This window comes from Saccostrea echinata, unplaced genomic scaffold (assembly GCF_033153115.1).
Source record: "Saccostrea echinata isolate AGI-Se365-2 ecotype Australia unplaced genomic scaffold, CSIRO_AGI_Sech_v1 ptg000046l, whole genome shotgun sequence".
In the NCBI taxonomy this organism is placed as follows: domain Eukaryota; kingdom Metazoa; phylum Mollusca; class Bivalvia; order Ostreida; family Ostreidae; genus Saccostrea; species Saccostrea echinata.
In genome coordinates, this window is record NW_026889795.1 from 2,143,520 (window position 1) to 2,156,301 (window position 12,782).

The following is a 12,782-nucleotide window of genomic DNA, read 5'->3' on the forward strand; positions in this document are numbered from 1 at the left end:
TCTTTTAAATCTAGATATTAATATTAATCTTTGTTGAACATGTTGAAGGGTGTCAGTGTTTTAACTGAATGGGATTTATTTCCTGAAACTGTGTCCGATAAAACTTTTTTCTATGAGACATTATAAGAATAGAGTTTTGCTTCCATCTCTCAAAATTATGTGAATTTGATTATTGTTTGTTATCTTCATATTTCATTGAAAGTCTCTTCCATTTTTTTCTTTAAGCATTTTAACCTCAATGTGTCAAACTATACCAGATTTCTTGATTTTTTTTATTGGTCCCATCATGATAGAAATAACAAGGTTTGCCTGTACCATTAAAATGCAGGTCCTCAAAAAAAAATATAATAATAATAACCTTTGAGATAAAGTGGTGGCTACATGTACATTCATTTTTTTTCTTCAATTTTATAGAAAAATCTTAGAGGTTTCTACAAGAATATTATGGTATTTATGGATCAATACCAAGGTTTACCCCCCCACCCCCCCAGCACCTTATCTCTTCCTTACAAGTGCAACCAACAACCTAAGTCTGATTGCATGAGCATATGAAAAACTTTCATAAAATGAACATTCAATTAAAAATAAACATGCATGCTTGGTAGCATTTGATTCAGCATGCTCAATGGTAACTTAAGATCAGGTAAGACCCCCTTATTAATATATTCGATCAGTGCATATTATCTATTCAAGATATATTACTAAAGTCAGGTACTCTTCACACAATTGCTCCGAAGAAAATAGTTCCATTCATGATCAGTAGATACAACATTACAACAAATGTTAAGAATAATGATGTATATTTAATTCGTTAAAGAAAACAAAATTAACGTAAAAAGATTTTAAGAAAATCACTTTTCCCCAGAAAAGGAAATAAAAAGTTTTCATATTCCTACGCTCTCTGCCTCCTCAGTCTTTTTCACGAAAATATATAGGTCATCCTTCGATTGATAGTGATAAATCTTTTCACCAATTATATACCTGTCATGATTATTGTTCGTTAATTGCCGTATATTTTCTTTTGAGTGAGAATGTTAATCATTAACTGTGTGTGTTTTTTTTCTCTTTTTTTTTTTAAATAACGGAATGGATATTATTGTTAAACACCTGCAATCGTAACTTCTCGGCAAAGCAACGTGATTTGCCGAGCTCGTCGGAAAGGATCTTCGCACGTGTGTAAACCTAGTCTATTTGGTCTTGCAAGCACAGGTATGTGCACTGTTCGCTAGCGACGCTTAGATCATGTAGAATGGGTATCAGTATTTGCTACGGACATGAGGAAGAACTATACACCAGTTTCATAACAAGTGCAGGTTTTTTACTCAAGCCCTAGACTGGGCTAGAGGGGCTGAGTTATCTAAAACAATGCTAGGTCATTGATCTACTCAGTTTATAAACACGAAAATATACTATTTTTGTAAATAAAAACATTTCTAGAAACAAAAATGTAGTTTATCTTCAAAACGTCTCTATATTCAAAGTCTATATAAAGTGTTAAATGTCGGATTTTATTCTATGACGAAGGAATGTTCAGTGACGCTCCACAGTCGCAACCGATCTCGCGCTTTACTTTGCGTTTAACAACGGCCGTCAATGCATCTCTAGACGAGTCCATTGATTACTCTTGTTGACCCATCTTTAACATCTGCCTATACTTTGAGTGATAGTACTTTAATAGCACAAAATTAAAAAATAAATTAAAATCTATCCTTGATAGTTCTATAGTTTTGCTATTTAAAAAATTGGGCTATCTTTGATCTTTGCTTGGACTTGTTTCGAATTTTTACAGAAGATTCTATCATTGGAAAGTTAGATGGTACACATGTAGCACAGGCCCATAGTACGCGGGATTTTTTCGGAGCCCCCCCCCCCTTTCACTTTGAAAACGTTGCTACAGGCCTGTAACATGCTATCTGGATTAAAATATTCCTGAAAATGAGTGAGCTGTTAAATACATCTTTAAAATTATACGGTTAATTATATTTAGTCTATGTTCTATGGGAAATTAAAACTATTTTTTAGGCATCTGCAACGTTGTAATAATAAGTCACTACACGCATGTAACGTTATATATGTACATGCAGTTTCCTTAACACATGCATATTTTAATCAACAAAAGATGTTGAAACTCAGTAGCCTAAATATTATGTCATTTCAGGATATTTATGGCCATTGTATAGTTGACATTCTACAGCTTGAGTATCTCTGACCTTTTATCAGTAAATAGTTTTTTTTTTTAAATTAGAAATCATCTGAGCATAATGAAAATTCGAATAAATTAAAAGTCGAATATCTTGGATATGGGGTAACCCATATATCTGTTCTTGTTATACTCCCTTTTTGATAAAACCAATGCAGCTGCAGAAATTCAAGTTTTCAATCTTAACCATTTCAACTAGAGAATATTAATTATTAATACTTTATGCAATTTTCATCTTTAAAAAAAGCTATTTTTCAATTTTGCTGCACTCTTTATCAAATTGATGAACACTGAGCAATTTACATATCAAGCAATAAGCAAATTAAGTTGACATCCTTGAAAATTTTTATTGTTTAATTTACTTTTCCCCATGAGAACTACATATACTGCACTAATCTGCAAATCAGAAGGACCAAGTCCAAAATGATGGTTTGTATACAGTACAAACTTATGTGAAAATTATTTATATAAATAATTAATAATACTTGCATCTCTTTTACAAAAAGTAAAACAAAAAAGCAATTAAATTTGAATATCAAAATTTTGATCTACAAATAACACATCTGATTTACCATATATGTGTACTACGTAGAGCCACTTCACTTAGCCGTCATTGGACATTTAACTTGGTGTGTCTGAGGCTCAATGAAGGATCTTACACAAAAATCGCTCATTAATGAAAACAAAATTTAGTTCTTTACTCTATACTCATAATATTTGAAACCATGTTTTTGACTGAACTATATTTTTATACAATAACGAATACTTTTAGTATTTTGAAACATAGTAATATTTATTAGAGGAACCTTAAATATTGCCCGCTACCAAATTGTGGTCTGCAAGAAACACGTGGGAATTCTCAGATCCTTTGTATAACGTTTAACCTTTTTAAAATTGATGTGCATCAGATCGCAGGCGTTGTCATACTCAAAATGTATTACTGATACTAGGAGTTATATCGTATTTCTGAGATAAGGCTCATAAATCACAATAAACACAACAAATGGACTTACCAGCTCCTACTTTCACTTTAGCCGAATATCGCAAAACAGACCTCAGAAATAAACTACGCTGAGTGATTATAGTTCTTAATTTTCGTGCAATATTTTTCAATATTATATGACATTGTCCTACATTTGTAGGATTAATATGCTTATTTGATAAAAGGTAATTAATAGCCTTACCTGCAAAAGAAACAACAGACGTTAAATTCAGTCGGAACTGCTAAAACTGGGCGCGTATTAATTTATCTGTCCATTGTAAAATCGAAGACGGAGCATTCCCTGATATGACGTAAACATCGATGTTACTTTTATAATAAACAATATTAAACATTTAGATCGAAACATTCTAATAGCTGGAGATGTTTTACGAAATATCTCTCTAATTGCTTTGTGTAATCGGGGTACTAGAGACATCAGATTACAAAAATAGTCAATTGGTTTCAATACCGGAATGGCAGCCCCCAGATTTCGCATGGCGGACATGCCTAGTTGAAGAAAAACAAACAGTTATGGAAAAAGTACGCTCAGAATTGTTAGGAACGAAACAAATAGTTGTACCCATGACGTTCAACTATCTGCACATATACAACAAATGTCATGTTATTGTTTTGTTAGACCTGTAGCTGTGCAGTCCTGCAAGTGTAATATGCACATTATTGCTGCATGACACTGCAAGTGACAATCAAACTGCATACATATCAAGACAGCTTTCCCATGGAAGGTGTCATAGGTCAGTTTTCAAGAGTAAGCAAGAAGTATTTATTAAGATATTGAGATTTTTATTTCGTACGAGTTTCACTTGGATGAACACAAAACCAAACCCTTAATGAATATATTAAAAATTCATGTGACTGCATGCTGAATTTATACACTGAATTGTTCAACAAAATTTTTGACTCTGGTGTAATACCCACTCACTGGGCTTGTGGAAACATAATCCCAGTATAAAAAAAATAAAGGGGACAATACTGATCCTAAGAATTATAGACCTATCACACTGCTGAGTTGTCTAGGAAAATTATTTACTGCAATTATTAATGAAAGATTAAACTCATATGCTGATAATGTACAACTCATTTTAGAAAATCAAGCAGGCTTTCGTACAGGCTTGGGTACAATAGATCATATTTTTCCACTATATTCTCTTGTAGAACTTTTTAAAAGAAATGAAATTGTATTGCGCATTTATAGATTTTGAGAAAGCATTTGATTCGGTTTGGCATGTCGGACTATGGAATAAAGTTTTACAAAATGATATTGATGGAAAATGTTTTAAGATTATAACCAACATGTATAAAGGTATTAAATCAAAAGTAGTAGTTAATGGAATAAGATCAGAAATGTTTGAATGTAGTATAGGAGTTCGGCAAGGGGAGAATTTGTCACCATTTTTATTTTCATTGTACTTGAATGACCTTGAGGAATTTTTATCTGGAAACAAAGCTAAGGGTTTATCTTGTTTGTCAGAAAAACTCGAGAGAGAACTAAATCTCTACTTACAGCTTTTTGTTTTATTATATGCAGATGATATTATTTTGTTATCAGAAAACGCAGATGATTTTCAGTACATGCTAAATGCGTTTTCTAAATATTGCAAGAAATGGCACCTTAAGGTTAATAGTAAGAAAACAAAAGTTGTAATATTTGGTAGAGGTAAAAACAATAGCTCTTTTACATTTGAAGGCTCCAAGCTTGATATAGTTGACAACTTTAAATATTTAGGTTTTACATTTTTTAAAAGTTATTCTTTCAATTTAAATACCAAAGAATTATATGACAAAGCTACTAAAGCAATATATAGTGTTATTGATAGATGTAGAAAATATAACTTATCAATGGATTGTAAATTAGACATGTTTGATAAAATTATCAAACCATTACTTCTATATGGATGTGAAATGTGGGGTTTTCACAATACTAAACTAATAGAGAAATTACACCTAAAATTTTGTAAACATATTTTAAGCTTGAAAACATCAACACCAAACTTTATGGTGTACGGAGAACTTGGTAGACACCCTTTATTAATTGATATCAAAGTTAGAATGATGTTATTTTGGGGTAAACTTATTAATGCTCAGAGCTCTAAATTGTCTGCAAAACTTTTATGTGCATTGAAAATATGTAAGAATCCATGGTGTGATTTTGTTCAGAAAATTTTAAATGAATGTGGATTGACTTATGTGTGGTATGAAAATTCAATTAATATATCTTGGCTAAAAAAAGGTATATACCACTCTCTTAGATCAGTTTAAGCAAACATGGTTTAGTGATGTACAAACTTCCCCTAAAGGTTTGAACTATGGAATTTTTAAAAAATCATTAATCTTTGAAGACTATTTGTTGAATTTGCCTCCTAAACAATCCAAGAAATATTGTTTATTTAGAAATGGGAATACAAAATTACCAATTGAGACTGGTAGATGGTTTAACATCCCTAGACAAAATAGAATTTGTAAATTATGTAACAGCAACGAAATTGGGGATGAATTTCATTTCTTATTTAAATGTACTGATGTGTCTATAAAGAACTCAAAAGTTATGTATTTGTCAAAATATTTTCATTTGAATCCAAATGTTTTGAAATTTGAAATGCTTTTTAATGTAACCAATACTAATCAACTTAGCAAAATTTGTAAATTGTTAGATATTATAATTGAGAGAGTTGGCTCTCTTGGTTGACATACTCTGTTACCCCTTCTTCAGGCATGTTATATTTTCTGTTTATTATACTGTACATATCTTCTCTTCACTGTTTTGTCAGTTATGAGAATAAAGTTCAAGTACAAGTATAGATGCATGTGACTATTTTACTCATAAGGAAAAAAAATAATGTATTAATATAAACTCAGATTTTTATATCTATATTTATATCTTTTATTCATGCTTTTACATATAAAAAGGTTTCCTTACAATTTGTACATACATTTTTTTTAACTTCGGTATATTTTACATATGGTATGATTTCTTTTCTAAAATACGTATTGCAATCACACAAATCAAATTTCATACTCGAAATTAAAAAAAGGAAATAGGATATACATATATAACCTGACATTAAGGTCAAGATCTAGTAAATGAAGAGTGCCTACAGATTTCTCAAATTTGAGAAACAAATTCCTCTAGTAATCTATTACAATTGTAGCTAAATAAATTGAGGTGTATCGGGGAATAATTTTTAGATAAACGGAACGAAAAAACATATTTTAAACTGCCCTTTTCAATGAAAAATGAAGAAAATCAGGAATAAAAATGGGAGTTTTCAACTTCTCTGAGAAAGGAAATGTATCAATATTGCCTACAGTCTCTTAGTTAACGGTTTTTCATATCTTCTTGACCTCTTCTTTAAAATGATATTAAATTGAATATAGGTATCGGGATTCCCTTTGAAATAATTTCAAATTGAATTCCATGAAAATGTGTCATTTTCTACTTCATTCTCTTATAGTCGTAAAATACGGGAAAAATAAGATTAGATCAATTATGACGTCATAATGGATCTAGCACCAAAAGACAGACTAAACTCACTAGATCTTGACCTTAATGTGACTCTTTGCTGTGAAAACTGTTTTACAGAAATATAAGAAAAGATGGGTGGAAGATAGTTGTAGGGGTCAGAAAGGACAATGATATTACATCGTATATATCCAAAAATTTCAATCCATGGGCAGAAAAAGCATTCACTAAATGCGGTGGTGGTGGGTTAAGAATATAAAGCGAAATTGGTATATTATCAGCTTCAGAAGAGTTTTTTTAGCGCTGAGACACATCATATGATAAATCCAGTTACAATAAGTGTAAGTACAGTTTGTGATATTTAGATTTCAAGAGATATACTCACAGAGATTTCAAGTTTTGTAAACCATTAAAGGCATTCTCCTGTATTGCTGTTATTTTGTTGTCGTATAAATATCTAAAAAAGATATTAAAGACTGAAAAGCTGTGTATCTTTTGTCTTACATATATGTTAAGCCAAATAAAAAAAAGTGATGAGCCCGTTATGCATAAATTATCCCATGTTTCCAACTATCGTTGATGTCCCTGGCATACTCTACTAACTAGACAGTGATTCCTTATATTTCCATTTCAATGTGAAATAAAATTGTAAATTTAGATTTTAAAAATGTAGACTAATAGATTTAAATTACACGAGGCCTCACATGTCAATTTCAATAGTTCCCGCCCACTGACGTCAAACACAAAGACAGTCGCACGAGAATTACATGCATATTAGGCCTTCTTAGCTCCTGACCTTTCGCTTGGCGAAATTTACATTCCTGTAGAATGATCAAGAAGTCATCTGAACTAACTTTCAAAGAGTTATCACAGAGAAAACAAATAGAAATGGAAATATATATATATATATATATATATATATATATATATATATATATATATATATATATATATATATATATATATATATATATATATATATATATATATATATATATATATAGGATATTCAATGTTTTGTAGATGAATATGGAATTTATTTCACGAGTGGGACAGGATTTTTTTGATATTTTCACGAGTGCGAAGCACGAGTGAAAATATCAAAAAATCCTGTCTCACGAGTGAAATAAATTCCATATTCATCTACAAAACATTGAATTTTCTGTTTATTACATTTTCTTTGATTTTCCCTTTGCCTCTGTCTTTTCTTAACATAGTGTCATAGGCTTGACGTCATAGTTGAGCGGTTGAGACGTCATAGCTTAGCAGTTGTGTGATTGAAAACGTTACATAGCATGGATTTTAGTAACATATTTGGGAAGAAATTTGCAGTTTTAGCTCTATCAAGATGTTTAGTTACTATCTCTATCTTATTACAGGCAGAAATTTTTTTTACTTACTTTGATATCCTTTCACACTGTGAGAGAATATCATTTTGGTATCCTTTCACACTGTGAGAGAATATCACTTTTATTCAATAAATAAATCACAGTATTTCACTGTTGAAAATGTAATAAATAATTGTATATATAAGACAGTGTCGTTCAGTAACAATAAGATTTATTTTTTAGAGTGTAATCAGTTCTAAAATGACTTAGTTTGGGTCTTATAGATGCATGTGACTATTTTACTCATAAGGAAAAAAAAATAATGTATTAATATAAACTCAGATTTTTATATCTATATTTATATCTTTTATTCATGCTTTTACATATAAAAAGGTTTCCTTACAATTTGTACATACATTTTTTTTAACTTCGGTATATTTTACATATGGTATGATTTCTTTTCTAAAATACGTATTGCAATCACACAAATCAAATTTCATACTCGAAATTAAAAAAAGGAAATAGGATATACATATATAACCTGACATTAAGGTCAAGATCTAGTAAATGAAGAGTGCCTACAGATTTCTCAAATTTGAGAAACAAATTCCTCTAGTAATCTATTACAATTGTAGCTAAATAAATTGAGGTGTATCGGGGAATAATTTTTAGATAAACGGAACGAAAAAACATATTTTAAACTGCCCTTTTCAATGAAAAATGAAGAAAATCAGGAATAAAAATGGGAGTTTTCAACTTCTCTGAGAAAGGAAATGTATCAATATTGCCTACAGTCTCTTAGTTAACGGTTTTTCATATCTTCTTGACCTCTTCTTTAAAATGATATTAAATTGAATATAGGTATCGGGATTCCCTTTGAAATAATTTCAAATTGAATTCCATGAAAATGTGTCATTTTCTACTTCATTCTCTTATAGTCGTAAAATACGGGAAAAATAAGATTAGATCAATTATGACGTCATAATGGATCTAGCACCAAAAGACAGACTAAACTCACTAGATCTTGACCTTAATGTGACTCTTTGCTGTGAAAACTGTTTTACAGAAATATAAGAAAAGATGGGTGGAAGATAGTTGTAGGGGTCAGAAAGGACAATGATATTACATCGTATATATCCAAAAATTTCAATCCATGGGCAGAAAAAGCATTCACTAAATGCGGTGGTGGTGGGTTAAGAATATAAAGCGAAATTGGTATATTATCAGCTTCAGAAGAGTTTTTTTTAGCGCTGAGACACATCATATGATAAATCCAGTTACAATAAGTGTAAGTACAGTTTGTGATATTTAGATTTCAAGAGATATACTCACAGAGATTTCAAGTTTTGTAAACCATTAAAGGCATTCTCCTGTATTGCTGTTATTTTGTTGTCGTATAAATATCTAAAAAAGATATTAAAGACTGAAAAGCTGTGTATCTTTTGTCTTACAAATATGTTAAGCCAAATAAAAAAAAGTGATGAGGTATATAGATAGATAGATAGATAGATAGATAGATAAATCCAAAAAAATCACAGTGGTCGGTGATAAATATGAAAAATATTCAAACATATAAAAACACAGAGAACGAGTAAAACATAAGCGCTTTCATTTCTTCTTCATGATGTTTTACAATATACTCATGGTAACGTTTATTGTGACGTCATATAGCTTAACGTTAACAAGTCTTTGATTGACGTAATATTTTTCCCGTAATTTTGGCAAAATAATACAATAACAAAGAAATAAATGTGACTCAGTAAAATACTCTACATGTATAAAATACAATTCTTTTACATTAAACTATTTAATTTAGGTTTGAAAGTCCTTATAAAATGTTTTTTCTTTATCTAGTCTTTCGATTGTATTCGAGTTATACAATCTATAAAATGGAAAGACTTCCGCATAAGTCTAGGTGTTCAATGACTTTAAGTTTACGGTATTCCGGCACATTAATTTGTTGTTTATGGACTCGAATCCTTTCCCGCAAGGTACTTCCCGTCTCTCCGATATATAACTCACCGCAACCAGAACATGTTATAACGTATATGACGTTTCTAGTTTGGCATGGCAGGTTATTATTAACTGTGAACTGTTTTCCGCTAAAATTAAAATGTTGTCCTTGTTGTATGTATGGACGAGTACCACAACGCGGATCCTGGCATTTGGTCACATGAAATTCTGTCGTTTCTTTAAAAGAGGACTTAGTGAGAATTCGTCTATGATTCTTCGGCTGCCTCCTACTGTTTATGAACTTTCGATTTTTAAATATTTTAGACATAGTTTTATCGGTCTTCAAAACGTCGTTTAGGTGATAAACAACTGGTGCAACGTTTTTATTTTGGGGATTATGTGTCGTTATTAATGGCAGGATCTTGGAATTTGTCCTGTTTTGTTGCACAGGGTTGAGGAGGTTCTTTCTGTCTAATTCTGTGGCTTTTGTAATAGCATCATCAATAATTTTGTCTGGATAGCTTTGTTTCCGTAGATATTCTTTAAGTTCTTGTAGTCTTTGTATTCTGATTGATTCATCATTAACGATGGTGCATATACTCCTCGCTAAATTATAAGGTATAGCTCTTTTCGTATGTCGTGGATGGCACGAATTAAAATGAAGATACTGATGCGTATCTTTAGGTTTGTAATAGATGTCTGTCAAAATGACGTCGTTTTCCTTAATTAACAAAATATCCAGAAATGGAATTCTATCCGTACTTTCTTCCGCTGTAAATCTTATATCAGGATTAAGTTCATTCAGTAATGTTTTAAAGGTAGATAATTCGTTGTCGCTAAATTTCCATACAATAAAACAATCGTCCAGATATCTTTTCCAGTAATTAGTAATATAATTTTTTACCGAGTACTACGAAGAAATACGAAGCAACAGCGATAGAAAAACAATGCAGAAAATTAAGTATCTTTTAAAACGTCATAAAACATCAACGAGTTTAACATAAAAAGAAGAAGACTTCTTAATTGATTATGAATATAGTGAAAGCGATTTTTATGGACTGCCAAAGATTCATAAATCTAGAAAAATAAAAGAGGCCATCAAATCCCAATGCTCGGAATACATAACTTGTCCTTATCCAGACGATCTCACTTTCCGACCAAAAGTAGGAGGACCATCAGTACCAACGCAAAGACTTAGCAATCTACTAGACATTTTTCTATAACCATTATGTCCAGGAGTCAAAAGTTATGTACAAGATGACTTCGATTTTCTCCGCCATTTATCAGAGAAAGTTGATATAAACAGCAAGCTCGTTACGTTGGATGTCATAAACTTGTACAGAAATATATCAAGTTCCCTGGGACTTGAAGCCGTGGAATACTGGATCAGTAAGGATCCTGAAAAAATTAACGGCAGATTTTCAAGAGATTTTATTTTGGAAGCAACAGAAATAGTGCTGACAAATAATACTTTCACGTTTAATGGAAAACATTATAAACAAATAAAAGGAACGGCTATGGGCACAAAAATGGCTCCGACATATGCCACCTTAACATTAGGATACTTAGAAGATAAAATGTATCAAAAAGTGGGAGAACAATTCAACGAAGAGGGAAAGAATTATATTACTAATTACTGGAAAAGATATCTGGACGATTGTTTTATTGTATGGAAATTCAGCGACAACGAATTATCTACCTTTAAAACATTACTGAACGAACCTAATCCTGATATAAGATTTACAGCGGAAGAAAGTACGGATAGAATTGCATTTCTGGATATTTTGTTAATTAAGGAAAACGACGTCATTTTGACAGATATCTATTACAAACCTAAAGATACGCATCAGTATCTTCATTTTAATTCGTGCCATCCACGACACACGAAAAGAGCTATACCCTATAATTTAGCGAGGAGTATATGCACCATCGTTAATGATGAATCAATCAGAATACAAAGACTACAAGAACTTAAAGAGTATCTACGGAAACAAAGCTATCCAGACAAAATTATTGATGATGCTATTAAAAAAGCCACAGAATTAGACAGAAAGAACCTCCTCAACCCTGTGCAACAAAACAGGACAAATTCCAAGATCCTGCCATTAATAACGACACATAATCCCCAAAATAAAAACGTTGCACCAGTTGTTTATCACCTAAACGACGTTTTGAAGACCGATAAAACTATGTCTAAAATATTTAAAAATCGAAAGTTCATAAACAGTATAAATAAATCATACAACAAGGACAACATTTTAATTTTAGCGGAAAACAGTTCACAGTTAATAATATGTCATGCCAAACTAGAAACGTCATATACGTTAAGTTATTATGACGTCACAATAAACGTTACCTTGAGTATATTGTAAAACATCATGAAGAAGAAATGAAAGCGCTTATGTTTTCCTCGTTCTCTGTGTTTTTATATGTTTGAATATTTTTCATATATATATATATATATATATATATATATATATATATATATATATATATATATATATATATATATATATATATATATATATATATATATATATATATATATCTTTGAATATGACCACGTGGCGCAACCCTAAAATATGACGTTGTATTTCTACAGTGATTCTATCGGTGACAAATCATTTGATACGAACATTCGTCATACAATTTTCACATTAGTTTACTTACGTGATGTGGCACAATTGTCCAGTAAAATATATACAAATTTACCTTACGTTTGTCAATTTTCGAAGATCTTATTTCATTTCAAATTCCATAGAGAGTGTTGAAAATGACGCCAGAAAGGAGGGACCTTTATTCCGAAATTCATAATTATAAAGTTTCACTCTGGAAAAACTC